At 37.6% G+C, this 17,455-nt stretch overlaps 1 pseudogene; it reads right to left on the bottom strand.

Annotated features, from left to right (window-relative positions):
• Positions 1 to 16,459, bottom strand: part of LOC148021863 (uncharacterized) — a 52,263-nt pseudogene extending 35,804 nt beyond the window's left edge.
• Between the last annotated feature and the right edge of the window lie 996 nt (positions 16,460 to 17,455).

Raw genomic sequence — 17,455 nt, 5'->3', positions numbered from 1 at the left:
TGGCTACCTCTCACATAGCCGATGCACTATCTCTCTCTACGAGTATAGTGAGCTCACCTCCATGCTCGATCGAGTTGTCTCCTCTCCCGAGCACTTCGGTAGCTCCACAATCCAAGTGCAAGCTTCAAGTGAGCTCGATTCTCAAGCTCCATGTTCCAAGTTCCATTTTCGCGAGCAAGACAAGACAAGACAAGAAGAGAGGAGAAGATGAAGAGCTTCTCCACCACGGTCCCTCACCCTCACACACTCACTCCCTCACACTCTCATAGTCCCTCTCTCAAGCAGAAGCTCAAGCAAGCAAGAAAAAGAAGAAGAAGAGAGCTACTTTTGGCTACACACAAGAATGGGCTCCTAATTCACTTTTCAACTTTATATACAAAACCCTAACACTGTTTTCCTTTGGGCAGCCATCCCCTTTTTAGTCTGCCCATTCCTCCAACCCTTCTCCTCCTCTTCCCTATTGGCATGGCCTCAACCCGTGCCTCTAACCATTTACAATTTGCATGGGTGAGAGTCCTCGATGCTCTTTTACAAAATAAATCATCGTGTGCCTTACACTCTTTTACAAAAGTATTGACTTGTACTTTTTGTTGTGCACCTCTCTCCTTGATTTAGGATTTTTTTACACTTCTTGTGTTTCTAGATTTTTCTTGGCACACCTTCGTCTTCCATTTCACTTTTTTCTTGGCCTTGTTTTTTGCTTTAGATTTTTTAGATTTTCCACCTTGTTCGTCTGAGAGTTAACAGGTAGCATGATTATCAGTAGCAATATGTACATAGACAACAACCTACCAATGATTATGAGTAGTACAAAAATATATATAAATAACACACTAATGCTTATGGACATCATCCTCTTGCACCAATTTCTTATGGATAGCAAAGACATGACTATGAGCAATAGTCATTTTATTCTCAACCACCTGATCATCATGAATACTATGAATAGAAGTATGACGGATCTACTCAATAGTGATGATATGGGCAAAATATTGTCTAAAGCTATTAGAGCTAGATGGTTAAAAAGTGACCAATGTGCTCCAATCACAAAGTTAAATTCAAAGCAAAGAATGCAAAAATATTATTGGTAATTGAATATTCAGATGAAGAGGAAAAAGATGGTCATGTTGAGGAAAACCTTGATGCAGGTCAAGAGGAAGATAACAGGTCTAGAGTAGAAACCTATGAAGCTCCTAAAGATTGTGTAGGGAAGTTACTTGAAGACCAATGTGAAGAAGATTATGCAAATCATGACCAACATGAGAAACATCATGACCATGGGTTTCTATTTGACTCGGTTGCTTATGCTTTTGTGGATCCACAAGTGTATGTATATGATTCCATGGATAATGATACATATGGATTGGTGGCCAAGATTCTAATACATGGATGGAATGTCACTTTCTCTTTTGATCTAGAAGGTTTTGACTCTCTACATGGACCAAGATTACTTTAGGAATGATGCCCTTAACTTCAAGTAATTTGTGGCAAGGTCATGACAACTAGTGGGCTCTGTTTTACTATAGAATAGTTCTTTACTTTGGGCCAAATATAATGCTCAATTTATAAAACAAATGCATGAATCACATGGCCTGAAAGTGCTTAAAGAGAGGTTTGTCACCATAACTTGTTCACTTTGGATCAGTCAATTCCAAAGTTATTGCATATTTAGTACAACAAGGTTTGCAATGGGATAGCACTATGCCCACATCTAGAAGAAGCTCTTAATTGCAAAATTTTGACCCAAGATTTCATTTTTATGTTTCCAAATGGACGTAAATACTTTATACTTACTTCTTAGCTGTAGGAGTACTTCTTTAGTGAATCCTTGAAGATTAGGCCTTTTTTAGTCCATGCAAAATATTTTGCCATTTCCACCACTTAGAAAATTGTAATAAGCCCCATCCTTATTTTTGAGCAAAACTTTGCCTAAGTGGGGATGGAATGAAAGAGTTGAATTAGAGGCATATAAAAAGGGTAAAGGACATATGTACATCCATCATTTCTTTAACAATAATATGGCTCTATTCTTTAACCTTCTAAACTTCTTACCTATCCTTTCATGGCTACCAACCATATCTCTTCTTTCCTCTCTTTCTCTCTCTATTTCCAATATTTCTCTCTCCTTATCTAGACTTTCTCTCTCCTATGTACTCTTCTCTCTCTCTCTCTCTCTCTCTCTCTCTCTCTCTCTCTCTCTCTCTCTCTCTCTCTCTCTCTCTCTCTCTCAAGTCCCTTCATGACAATATCTTCCATAAATTATAGCAAAGATCAATGGAGAAAAACTCCCAATTTTAGCTTCAAAATAGTCTCATATGGTCTCATTGCAATATCATAATTCATATACTTCTTACTTCAAGTAAAGAATTATGGAGGAGATACATTCTACACCTAGAATTGGTCATTTATGTGTCTTTAAAACCTATGATAATTCTCTGAGGGTTCTCAATGGAAGGGTATATGAAAGGATATCAAATAATTTTTTTTTAAATGTGTGCCATGACAATAAAATAAGGCGTCTCAAGTAGCCAACCAATTTATGAGCATTTGTTTAAGTCGCATGGGCTACCTCAAGTCATAGTTCATGATTGGGATACCAAGTTTATGAGCAATTTGTGGTAAGTGGTTTTGATCTCAATGGGAATAAAACTAGCTCCATCTATAGCGTAACATCCCGAAACTGGTGGCTAAAAGGAGCATGTAAACAAATGACTTAAGACCTACTAAGACACTTTTCTCATGATGTGCAATATGCAAGGGATTCATAGGTTCATTTGATTAATAAAGTGCAAGGGCTATATTTGAACCAACAGTCTTCATACCATAAGCCTAGAGAGTTTGCCAATTACTCTACCTCAGAAATTTTCCTGCACAATTCATTTTGACATATGATACACTTGATTCACAATAGTCTATAGAAAGTTATTATAGATTTACTACAATAGCATTTGTAGCAGTAGAGACATGTTGACTACTATTTGTAAGAGTCTACTCATGAAGATTTGGGGGCCAAGTTTCTAACTTTATGATCCCCAAATGATGTACATATAATATGCTTGGTCGTAAGCTTTGATTCCAATCTAGCTCTTTAAGATTTTGCAAGATTCTCATATTCTTGTAATGCTAAAGCATAGTAGTACTATGTCATCTCCACTATTCAAGTCATTTGTAATAAGTCCCTTTCTTTTTTTTGGAGGGAAAAAAACTTTGGTTGGGATGGAATCTAAAGAACTAGAAAGGCATTAGAATTTTGGGAAAATTTTAAGGGGTAGGTACCAACTACACTAGCTTGGTATAGAAGATGTAAAGAGACTCATTTTTTAAAATATTGAGTGGTAATGAAAAGTCTCTTTCATCTTCATCTTCTTACACAACTTTCATGGTTTTTCTAACCTTCTCTCTCTTCTTTCATGGTTGTTCTCACCTTCTCTTTGTTCTTTCTCTCTCATATTTCTCTCTCTTTTGATTTATCTCTCTCGCTTCTCTTTCCTCTTTAGTTACTTTCTTAACATTCGAGGTGAAATCTTTAGGTTGGAGATGGTGTAGTGAGTTATACTTTAGTATGAGAACGGGGACTAAGGCATGTGATCTAGGGCCATCTTAGTGATTCCCTCTGTATCAAGGGATCCAAGGCAACTTTAGGGAGCCTCTATGGTATGGTCATATCCTATTTTAAGTATATGAGATCATGGAAAGCTATTTAAAGATACCCTAGAGGCATTAGGCTTATGTAGGAATTGATCCACATCCCTTGTATAATGTGATATTTCCTAGAGTTTAGTTAGTTATGTATAATATCTTCAAAATTTTTAATACATTCAAAATTTTAAAAGTATATAAAATACTTTCTTTCCATCTAATATAATTTACAATAATCAATTTTTTCTTTGCAAGGCCAATGTAGGAATCCCCCTCCAAAATATTTTTTTAAAATGTATTTTTTTCTCAAGTGGTATCATAGGGGGCAATTACCCAAGCTCGCTTTCTACAGTGGTGTAAGCCCCCTTTATGGATGATGAAGGTAGACAAGATGGGGATATGCAAATGGTAGCCACACCATTTCCCAAGGCTATGTGGGGCTATACCTCCTTAAATCATTAGGGTACCCCTATCTCCCAACTTCCATGTCATTTTCCTTCTTCCTTTTGAAGCCATCCCATTCCCACCATCAGTGCCCCCATGCACCCATCCCCATCCCCACGTCACTTACGATGCCTTCCCAAATTGATGATCACTGTATTAGCACACGTGTGCACATGTGTGTTTCTATACGTGTGTTTAATATGGTAAATATAAGCATAACATTATTTAACATACATGCATATAAATGTTGTACTTTAATTATTTTGCTAATACTTAATATTTTTAAATAATAACATAAAATACATAAAAATTATCATATATAATATTATGATGTTATTTTATATTAATATATTAAAATATGCATATAACATAGATATATAATATTGCTATTAACTATATAGTTATCTAATATTATATGTATAAGTGTATTCCTCATATACACATGCACATGTTCATGTGCCTGTACATGGACACACACACAATCTTAACTGAAATAATCTTAGACATTTATAAATAACTAATTGATATATTAATTATTAATTACTAATATCCATTTTATTTCATCATTTTATTTTTATACATATTAATTTATACACGTACTAATGTATATTAAAGCATTAGAAAGCATAATAAATATATTAATATTATTATCATTAATTGTAATGTTTCCATTACTTAGTTTATTTTAATAAACAATATGCGTATACATTTTGAAAACTTACAATTTTGTATGAATGTAATGTCCCCATTACTTAGTTTATTTTGATAAACAATGTGCATATACATTGCAAAAATTGATTTATGTTGAAAATAAAATTGCACATTTTTAAAACTAGCTCTAAATATGAAGACAGTTGTTATTATTAATGAGGTATTATATGCCAGTTTATGGAAGGAAGGCTTGGAAAACCCTCCCAAGACTAGCTTATTAAAACTATGTTTGTAGTATAGAACAACAAAAATAACTAGCCTAGTGGATAGTCACTTGGTAGTTAAGTGCACTTGGGTGATGACACTATTGAGATAGGTAACCTCCCCCAGGAAGATTTTCCAACAAGCTAGTGAGAGCTTCTCACGTGCAGCCAATGGTACCAATGAAGCCTTCATAGCCAGTTGCCAAGTATGCCAAGCCCAAGATGCCAAGGTCTATGCCTTGGTCACCGCCTTAGTCGTCGTCTTAGTCGTGAGCCTTGAAGTGACACCGAACGCCGCGACATGCAATGCTCGCCCATATATTTGTCAATTTTTATCTTCACGGAGTCCCTCTCTCTGATGTCATAAAAAATGCTAAAAGAAGACATTCTCTCTTTATCATCGATGACATCATCGAAAAAGATAAAAAGCAAGTGTCCTCTATTTCCCCCCCCCCCCCCCCCCAATTACTATATAAATAAGGGGTAGAGTATCATGTCAAAAAGGACACACACACACATATACACACAATGACCCGTGTAGAAGTCTCTTTGTTGTTGTTGACGCAACGAAGCTTTGCTACAATTAGACGACTCTCTCTCTCTCTCTCTCTCTCTCTCTCTCTCTCTTTCCACACTTACATGGAAGGGCTCCTCGAGTCCATCAAGCTTCTTCCATGGCTCCTAAGAGACATCTAGATGTTGAGCGAGGTCACACTCTGCTGCAGTCAGACAACTCTCTCTCTCTCTCTCTCTCTCTCTCTCTCTCTCTCTACACCAGTGTGGAAGCACTGCCCGAGTCCAACAAGCTTCTTCCATGGCTCCCAAGAGATATCAAGATGATGAGCGAGGTTACGCTCAAAAAGCTCCCCAACATGAGGAAGTAGTCACTGCTAAAGCGTAAGCGGAAGCTAACCCCGAATCCATTCAACCCGAAGGACTAGTTATTCCACAACAAACTGAGATTGCGGCTATAAATCGTAATCACGATGGATGGCCAAACGGAATTAATCAAGTTAGTACATAAGAAAATGATCATGATTAGTTAGAATTTACTTAAACTTGTAAAATCATGCTAGTATTAACAAATGCTTTTTAGGAAAAAAATATGGAAATTGATGAAGGGGATAGATTTTATGCATTGCATACATTGACAACTGTGTTAAAAATGCTTTTATGGTTATGACTGCTTTTGGATTTGTGAATGATGAATTATGGATCTTATGATTCCGTGCTTGCATAGACAGATGAGTTGTGGATTGTAGTGGTTCGGGACATTGGGGTCCCCAACCCAATGCTCCCTAACACTCTGTGGAGTGTGGAAAAACTCACATGTGGGTGGGGGTCCTATGCTCTTGAGGGAGGTAGGTGTTTAATTGCCGCCTTAGTTGTGAGCCTTGGAGATAGGACCTTCCAATCCCTCGAATGGGAGTCCTACGCTCTTGAGGGATGTAGGTATTTTTTATTTTTGATCACTCGAAACCCTGAGAGGGCGAAAGGGCTGAGTGGTAAGTGCCCCTGTTATGTAGGATGGCTCCTAAAACTCAAGGAAGCTTAGAGGGGCTTTGAGCTAGTAAATTCCATATTGACTGCGGACGGAGTGCGATCACATACAGCCCAATTCCAAGAGATTTGAAGGTCTATCCTAGGTTATGGACGATGTCTTTTTGTGGAAAGACAGAGTGTACCACTCATCGGAGTGATGGTTCTAGATGTTACTATGAAATAAAGTATTTGATTTACGAATTGTTTGTTATGTGCTAAAGATTGAGTTTAACGAACCCAATTTAACGGAGTAATAAAAGGAAGCTGATTTTATATGTCCAAACAACGTGGTAGTATGCTTTGCTAATTAGAAAACTAAGCAACCATCGAGAAAAGTAGGAGGCTTCGATCCTAAGACCGAACACCTATGGTTGGGTGGACTCAATAAGTCAGGTAACTTTCCAACATTAGATAGAGTTGATTAAATCATGACCCTTCCAATATTGGTAGGATTAGTTACTAGGTTTGACACCGTTTTAGGGAGCCGGAGCTGAGATTTTACCTTCTAGGTAGGGGGATCGAGTTACACTCTCCCCCGTCTCTCACTCTCTTTGAACCAAATGAGTGTTAACCTCACTCCTGCCTTTGATTGATTACAAAGTGGTCTTTCTTAGGTGGCCATTATATTGTTGTTAGGGGTGACTTGTCCATGCTTCCCTTGTGAAGTAGAACTGAGATTCCCATGTTCAACTAAGTCCAAGGTTTTCCATGGGGAGATGAGATGGTGATATGCATGGATATGAATTTTAGTCGACTACTAAGAGGACTCCTCCGAGTTAGCTGGAGGAGGCACCTCACATTAATATAAAGAGTACATGAGGGATAATTATATATAATAATAATTAGTTAAAATATTCAATATAGTAATCAATATTATAGACTATTATGATTATACATGATATATGTATACATTAACCCATCTATTAATTATTCGATACAAATATATTAAATATATTTTATTAGAAACTAATTAAATTATTAATAGTTAATTATTAATACATAATCAATTATTAAATTAATGGACAACTATATCATTTATTATTATTATTATTAAATATAATTATACATTAATTATAATGAATATGAACAATAAATAAATGATAATTATACATAATATTATGTAATATAAATATATGTATTAATTATTTTTTAATTATTCTTTCATAATAATGTTTAATTATAATAGTAACAACATTATATTTTTAGAGAGAGAGAGAGAGAGAGAGAGAGAGAGAGCCTCATCCCTGCTCATTGAGGAGAGAGGGAAAAAGCGAAAAAGAAAAAGAGATTATGAGAGGTTGCCATATGGTACCCTCCAAAACCTTCTAATAATATGTTTAAAAGATTATGTTTGTACCACATGTTGAAAATCAAATTAGGAAGAGCTATCTCATACCGATGTGTGCAAGTATTGTGGAATTTTCTCAAAAACCCTTTAGCAAGGGTGTTGCATCGAGGTTGAGAAGCACCCAGATTACACTCAATGTATTAGGAGAGATGTGAAACTTTTTTTTCCTTATTGGATCCTCGCATATGCATGGGATAAGAGAGGGTTCTACTAACCCTACTTGCCTCAACCCGAATGAGCATGACCATGGTGTAGTACACTACACCATGATGCAACCCAACAAGGCAAAAAGTAATCAAGAAACAAAATAACACAAAGAAACACGCATGTTGCATTAGGCTTTGAAATTACCAATGATGGTAACCACATCGATGACCTACAGAGATAGCATCATGGCATCATCAATCTTGAATATCTTTCTCCTCGACATTGTCAAGTGCTCTTGATCTTTCTCCTCCTTTCAAAAAATTTCTAAATACTCATAGATCAAGGTTCATCCAATGCCATTTAGGCAAAAATCATATAGCTATCAACCACAATAATCACCTTACAAACATAGTGCCTTTTAAAAGCTTGAATTTGTTACAATGTTTAATAACTCCACGATTCAAGGACATGATTGGCAATGATAATCTCCATCATAGTAGTGGCATTCACTTTGATGGAGCTCAAAACCCATAACAAACCTTCACCCTATGCTTCTCAGTCCTTCCAAGCTAATTAAGACATAACTTCGTTCCATACGTTTACCAACCCTAAAGCTACTTGAAACCAATTGGTGTTGATTCTATTGGGATAGAAAAAAATGAGATACTGCCACTTATATTGTGGCCATGTCTTGCCAAAAATGTTAGTAGTGGTAATCCAATAAGATAGCAATATTAATCAAGGTTGTCCTTTAGTCATCCTCTTTAGAACACACACACACACACACACACACACACACACACACAAACAAAACAAAATATATATATTCTCTATTCTTTGAGCTGTGGGTTTTATTGGTCCAATAAAATCTATACCCATTACTGAAAAGGTTTCACAACATATAGTGATTCTACACCAGGTGATCCTACATTGCAAGCATTCCTATACATAGAAATGAGCATCTTTCAAGACAATTGGCCACCATAATCCAACCTACAATATTTTCCTTCATTAATTTCTTTTGAAAAATGACCACCTGGAAGACCAGCATGAGCTTCATGTAGTGTTGGTTTTTAATACTCAAGCACACATCTCCTCAATATATTATCCACTCCTTATCAATACAATGTATTTAGAATAACCTAATAAGACCTACTCTTGACAGCCAATCTTCTCCTTTGATCAGCTATCAAGTGTACATTACATAACTCTTTCCACTAAGAAATGAAGTAATCGATCATAATAGGAGTCTATATACACAACCCTATACCTCAAATAATTTAGCATCAAGTAGCTAATCTGATATACCAGACTCAATACATCATTCTACAACTTGCTCAAGAAATTTGCAATAGCATGCTCTTTGCCAAGAGTATGAACCACCTTATAGTCAAACTCTTGCAACAATAGTAGCAACGCTGATGTTTGTTAATCAGGAATAGTAAAGCTTAATGATTAATATGAAAGATAACTTGATTGCCCTATAGATAATGCTTGAACTTCTGCAAGGAATACACCATTCCCAATGCTTCTCTCTCCATTTATTTTCATCAATGCTAAGTCTCTTCCTAGCATAATATATAGGTCTAACCCACCTAGGTGCTTTCTTCTATATTAGTATTGCTTTTGTAGCCACATCAAAGGCATCAACAAATACATGGAAGGTCAAATCCCTTGTAGGAGGCTATAAAATAGGAGCCACAACCACCATATTTTTCAACACCATAAAAGCCTTTTCCTAATCCTCTTGCCAAAAAATTTGCATTTCTTTCTTAGTAAGTGTAGTGAGAGGAGAGCAAATATGAGATAAATATCTTAAGTACCTACTATGCCATTTGACCTCAACCTACAAATCTCATCACTTCCTAAATGTTTGTTGGTGCCTTAGCTTTTTGAATAGCAAATTTTTCCTAGCCATTTGCTTGAGGGTAGTAAGCCGGTGAGGATTTCCAATGTACGATTAGAAAGGTTGACAGGAGGTGAGCAATCACTTCATTGATGAAATGCATGCCTTGATCACTAACTAGTTCAATGGAGCAGTTGAATTGTGAGATCACCTGGTCCCAAAGGAACTTAGTTGTAGTTCTAACATTGTTCTTTCTAGTGGCTCAAACTCCTGTCCACTTTGTGAGGTAGTCCGTGTTGGCAACTATGATGTACTTGGCTTATGAGTATTATGCTACGGGATTAATAGACACAATGAAGTCAACTTTCCATTTTTCGAAAGATTGTCTTGCAATAATTGGGATCAACTCCATCTTGTCCTTGCGAATATGTACCTTGGTCCATTGGCATTTATCACAGTGCTTTACAAATCCCATTGCATCTCGAAAAAGTGTAGGTCACTATAGTTGAGAGTGGGCTATTGTGTCTCAAGTGTCCTCAAGAAATTATTCTGTGTGCTTCTACAAGTACATCATGCATTTCATGCTCGTACATGCATCTAGGAAGCAAGCTATTATACCCTAACCTATAGAGCTTTCCTGATATCAATTGATAGGGCTGCATCTTAAGGATGAGTTTGTCAAGATTGTGGGAGAGAAGAAAGGAGTCTCACTTGTAGCTTTCTCACTTGCACAATGGGGGAATACACATAAAGGTGGAGGCTGAAAACAATTTTCCTCTTCTTAGTTGTATAAGCCAAAAAGAGCACACGTACAGAGAAATAGAAGAATCCTATATATGGGTCTCAAACCAAGCTCAACTAACTAAGGTGGCATACTAACAGAGCCATGAACTAGAGTAGATAAGGATAGATGTCATCTAGCTATTATTCATGGGCAGTGTACTAACCACATCTGCAGCTAACAAGTTGGTGACATAAATGCACAACAGTCACCCTGGCATATCACGAGTGGAGCTCGATATCTCAACACTCTCCCTCGAGCTCAATCCCAATTCCTGCACACCAAGCAGGTCTCTGAACTTGTGCAGCTTCTCTGCACCCAATGCCTTCGTGAATATATCAGCTACCTAATCCTCTGTGCTGACATAAACTAGATCAATAAGACCTAGTAAAACCCTCTCCCGCACATAGTGATAATGCACCTCAATGTGCTTTGTTATAGTATGATAGACTGGGTTATTTGCCAAGTGTATACTACTCATGTTGTCACAATAAATGACAATTGGCCCATCTGTAGACTGATGCATATCATAAAGTAGCTTATGCAACCAAGCTACCTCGCATGCAGCCATTGCTACACCCCTGTACTCAACCTCTATGCTCGACAAGGCAAGTGTAGGCTATTTCTTGTTGCTCCAAGTGGCTGCAGCACTCCCAAAAGAGAACACATATCCACTAGTAGATCGTCTATCAGAAATACTACCAGCCCAATAAGCATCAGTGTATCCATGCAACTGTATCTGAACCCTAGTCTCATTAAATAGTCCATACTGCAATGTGGGCTTCATATACCTGAGTATACGTCTAGTCGCATCCAAATGCGATTTCCTTGGAGCCTGCATAAACTGACTTACCAATCCAACATCATAGCTCAAATCTAGCCTGGTAATAGTCATATAAATCAAACTTCCTACTATGCGTCTGTATATAGTAGGGTCTTCTAGAAGCTCACCTGCATCTGCGCTCAGCTTCACATTCTTCTCCAAAGGAACTGAAATAGGCTTACAGCCTGTCATCCCATATTTGGACAGCATGTCCAATCCATACCGCCTGTGCAAGAGCCGTATCCCACTTGGTGATCTAATCACCTCAATGCCCAAGAAATAACGCAGCTCTCCCAAATCTAGGTGCTTGCTTTAAGCCATACAAGGCGTTCTTCAACCTGCAAACAAACTCATGATGAATAGCATGCACATAACATGGTGGCTGCTCCATATAGACCTCTTCTTGCAAATCACCATGCAAGAAAGAATGCATTCTTTACATCCATCTGATGTAAAGACCATTCCTTTGATATAGCCATAGCAATGACTCCTCTTACGGTTGTCATCCTTGCAACCGGACTGAATGTTTCTTCATAATCAATGCCATATATTTGTGCATACCCCTTGACTACTAATCTTGCATTGTATCTGTTCACAGAACCATCTCCATTGTGCTTTACCTTATAAATCCACTTATAACCAATTGCATTCTTACCTTTAGGCAAATGTACCAATTTCCATGTAGCATTTGCTTCCAAGGCATCCACTTCTTCATCCATGGCTTTCTCCCATTTTTCTTTTCCCATGGCTTGCTTAAAAGAAGTGGGTTCTTGTTCCTGTATTACTTTGACCATATAGGCATAGTGAATGGTTGTAAATCCATCATATTTAGCTTATCCACAGAATACCTAGCTCTGGTAGACCTGCGTAAAGTAGGTTCACTCCCAAGTGCTCTCAAAACATCCCTGGTCTTCCTTACTCTAGATGTAACAATAAAAGAAATACCCAACTCATCAATGCTCTGTTCTGAGCCACTGGATTCACCATCCATATAAAAGTGACCTGCATTCATATCAAACATGGGCTGATCTACCTTCTCTTTTCCTTTTCGTAAAACCTACATACCACTATCCACATTGCTTTTAGAAGATTCTCCTGATCTCAGTCTACCTGTCCATGGCGAAGAATGTGAACCACTGCTAGAGGACACTCCAAGTCCACTAATATCTTATGACTACTGCTGTGATGTCTGTGCAGCATTATCATTTTGTGCATCTACATTATCAATCACATTTACTAGTTTATACCAGCTACTCATCTCATAAAAAATAACATCTTTGCTCACTGTAAACTTACGAGTAGAAGAGTAACCAATAAAGATGCATTTCTCAGCTTTTGGATCCAACTTGGATCTCAACTCATCTAGCACATGAACATGGGCAATGCAACAAAAAATTTTCAAATGAAAAATATCTGGTTTTCTACCAGTATACCTCTCCTCTAGAGTAATGCCATATATTGCTGCAGTGGGAGTCCTGTTCATTATGTAGACTAATGTAGCAACTGCCTCAGCCCAGTAAAAATCTAACAGGTCTTTTTCATTGAGCATGACACGAGATACCTCTTCAATATGCCTGTTTTTTCTTTCAACAATTCCATTTTTCTGTGGGATATGACTACATGAATATTGCTGCTTTATGCCATGCTCTTGCAAGAACCTTGCAAACGCATTTGAGAGGTACTCCCCCCCTCCATCTGACCTTAGGCATTTTATTTGCATGCATGTTTCTTTTTCAACAATAGCTTTAAGAGTTTTGAAATGGCTAAAAACTTCACTTTTCTTTTTCATAAAATACACCCAAACTTTTCTGCTATAGTTATCAATAAAAGTGACAAAATAATGGCAGTCTTCAATAGATGTAGCTTTAGTAGTCCACACATCAGAGTTGATTAATTCCAATGGCTTCTTACTATCTTGAACATATCTAGGAAATGGTTTCATTGCCTGTTTTCCAAATTGATAAGCTTCACATACCTTATGCATTTTTGTAACCTTGAATTTAGGCAATCCTACAACAATATTTTGGGCTTGTATTGATTTAAGTCACTGTACATTAACATTATCAATACGTTTATGCCAGATATCAATATCTGCAACTATACCGATCCCATGTGCAAACATTGCTGCACTCAATTCAGGCATGTCTGTATCCAACGTAAACATTATGCCCTTCTTCTTTCCTTTTGCTATCAAGCGATCTTTATTTTTTATATCCTCAACAAAGCATCCATGAGGATTAAATCTAACCTGCAAGTCCTACTCAACCATTTGACCAACAGAAACTAGGTTCTTGGTGATATTCGGAACATGAAATACATTCGACAGGTATTTCTTTTTCCCATCCTGCATAAACAAATGAATTTTTCTAATCTGCACAATAGGATGTGCAGTATCATCACCAGTCTCCACAAATCTTGGTTTTTCCATTTTTCTTGCATCCTACATTCATTCTGCATGACTTGTCATGTGGTTTGATGCACCTAAGTCAATATACCATACATTGTTACTTTCTTCTACACTTGTCACAGAATTGATCATGTGCTGCACCATAAACAAATGCTCATTTCTGTCATCACCCTGTCTACTAGAAGATGCATAATTCCCTTGTTGCAATTTTTCATTCATGATGTCATTCTGCTTTTTATAGCAGTCTTTAGCCATATGACCCATTTTACCATAGTAGTAGCATTTAACATTGTTATTTGCATTTTGGCCTTTTTGCCATCTACCACGACCTCTTTGGCTCCCCCTATCTGTAAACGCCCCGAACAACGTAGTATGCTTAACAATTATGATATTCACTTGTTTTTGAGATTTAATATAAAAGAGAATGAACACTTAAAGCTGAAAATGAAAATTACTCACAAAATTATAGCCATGAAAATGTAAAAGTAATGGAGATAAGATTGAGGGTTGAAGATGAGCAACCCTCCCCGAAGGAATGTATTTCTGCTCAACCCAAGTCCCTTAGGGAAGAGCTCAGTTACAATCAACCTGAGAGTGAGAAAAAGTAATTCTCACTCTCACAAGATCATGCAAAGATGTACAAACACACATGCATTATCTATTATGTAATGATAAGAACTGATTTCTTTACAGTATGAGAGAAGAAAAAGGGAAAATCAGCCTTTCTCCATCGTTGATCAGCAGTACATGGATAGGGCTTGCTTCTTGTTGCTAAAATGGAAGATAGAGCTCGAGAAGGAGGTGCTGTAATGAATTTACAGGCTTGCTGTCCTGTAAACATCAGTGATAGAAGAGGGAATATGGAGGAATTTGATAATGGAGAAATGGGGGATGATGATGGGGATGGATGGGGCCAGTTTCTGGCTATCTGTGGGTGCCGTACATGAGTTTACAGTAAAGAAAAATGATGTTAATGAAGAAAAACGAGCTCTTATTTATAGGAGAGGGGAGAGCTAGTACAAAAGGGGAAAGTGGAGTAGCACAAGACAAGTGTCCAGTCACATGTCATGAGATGTGACAAGTGGTGGAACACTTGGAAACTTGTGTGACAAGTGTCTTGACACTTGTCTCTTCTCTATAGCCTTCCTTTTTGGGTTGAATACTGTCAAGAATAGAAACAACCAAATTTAGTAAACACAGTCAGAGTACAGAACTTACTATTTTTAGAATGACATCCCTATTTTTTAGTACTAGCATTTTTAAGCTAATTCGAGGCTCCTAAAATTTAGAGACCTCCTAAAATTTAGGGATCTCCTAAAATTTAGGGACCCCCCCCCCCAATATGGATATCATATGAAAGCTCTTTCCGTATACATCGCAAAAATGACATCCGAATCTTCATGTGACTTTTCTATGCAAAGAAATGTGCATTTCAAGCTTTCAGCCCACACATGCACATTATACAAGCATTTCATGATCATGCCATCTTGTTGATTGTAACTGTCTATTCTGGTGGATCTAGCCTACACTTCAAGGCATCAATCCTTTCTGTGTGCGAGTCTAACCCTGATATGCGTGAGTTCTAGTCACAGGCGCCCAATCGGGCCATATAGGTGGAAGTGTGAACTATCTTTTCTCTAACCCACCGCGTGGGTCCACCATAACCTGTGACCACTCATCAATGGTCAGCTCCAATGCACTTTTCTTTATATCTAATTAGTGCAAAGGAAATAAATTTAATAAATCATTATATAGACAAATTAATGAAAAATGATACAAATTCTGTTTTTATAGAGTTGTGACACTGTCTCTAGAGTTACCACGTCCTCCTCCATAGGACTGGTTTTCTTGAGTTTGCTGTATATTCTGATTTCTACCACGGCCTTCAGATTGGCCTCCTCTACCTCTGCCTCTATCTCTTCCAGCATTTAAGTAGAAGACAATTTCTTTTGAAGTTCCTCCTGAAGAAGATGCACCACCATTTCTCTGCTCCTCAAAAATTAGAAGAGCAATCAACTCCTCAAAATCAGAAAATCTTTCACGGATGGAAATGGATGTTCGGAACTATGCATAATCCTTTCCTAGACCATTCAAGGTCACAGAAACTAAATCATCATCTTCCACTGGCGACCCAATGGAAGCAACTGCATCTGCAATCTTCTTCACCTTTATATGGTAATCATTGATGCTCATACTTTCTTTTTGCACATTGTGCAACTCTTGCTTGAGCTACATTTTTCTGGCTTACGTATTTGTGCTATATATTTTTGACAAAGTATCCCATGCGTTCTTTGGCGTACTTGTATCCTGAATATATATAATCATAGATTTTGAAATACTAATAGACAGCCAGTACATAATTTTTCTGGCTCTCTCATACCATTCTTTAAATGCCTGCATTTGCTGTTGATTGGGAATATCAGGAAGAACTGGTTCTTCTTAATTTCCTACAACGAATTCTCAATATCATTTTCCCATAAGGAAATTCGTCATTCTAAACTTCCATACTTGGAAGTTATTCTTGTCAAGCTTTTCAGTGACAATCTGTGAAAGAAAATCAGACGCCATTACAGAACACTGTAAAAAATTTTGTCATTGCAAAAAACACTGCTTCAGTCTCACAAGGGTAAATCTGTAGAACTGACGAAAGTGGTATTTGATCACACAGTCACTTCCTAGTGACAATTTTGCATCAATAGGCAACGAGGATGATTTTGTAACTCCCAATGTCTGTGCACAGGCATACGATGTAATTTCTATGGTAACTTTTTACCGACTTGTAAAATAGTGGTCGCAGAACAAAAAATATGGCATTTTCCTGAGTACGTGTGGAAAACTTCCGCCTCCAAAACAGGCCGCGATATGGCCTCAAATATAAAAAACAGGGCAACCGAGGATTAAAACCCTCACCCGCAGCATATACTGCCCTCTTGCTACACAGTGAAGGGCGTCTCAATCTGAGACAATGCACTCTTACACTTTCCGACTGTGCTACCTGCAGAGACTTGCTCCCAAACTCGAAAAATGAAAGCAACACTGGTCCTCTTACTAGAACACCGCGGACTTGGTTTACTTTCTTGAGCTTCTTACCACGAACCAAGCTCTGATACCATGTCAAGATTGTGGGAGAGAAGGAAGAATCTCACTTGTAGCTTTCTCACTTGCACAATGGGAGAATACACACAAAGATAGAGGCTGAAAACAGTTTTCCTCTTCTTAGTTGTGTAAGCAAAAAAGAACACAGGTACAGAGAAATAGAAGAACCCTATATATGGGTCTCAAACCAAACTCAACTAACTAAGGTGGTATACTAATTGAGCCACGAACTAGAGTAGATAAAGATAGCTATCATCTAACTATTATTCATGGGCGGTGTATCAACCGCATCTGCACAACTAACAAGTCGGTGACATAAATGCACAACGGTCACCCTGGCATATCACGAGTGAAGCTCGATATCTCAACAAAGTTGCCCAAGTCGGGCCTTTTTGAAGAGTCTTTCAGATAGTCCTTATTCAAGCACTTGAAATGTGTCATCTGCCTAGTATGACATCAAGTCAGCTC

This window comes from Lygodium microphyllum, chromosome 17 (assembly GCF_053477565.2).
Source record: "Lygodium microphyllum isolate KBCC chromosome 17, Lygodium_microphyllum_v1.1.10, whole genome shotgun sequence".
NCBI lineage: Eukaryota > Viridiplantae > Streptophyta > Polypodiopsida > Schizaeales > Lygodiaceae > Lygodium > Lygodium microphyllum.
The sequence above is the reverse complement of the archived record's forward strand: the minus strand, read 5'-3'. Positions and strand labels throughout refer to the sequence as shown.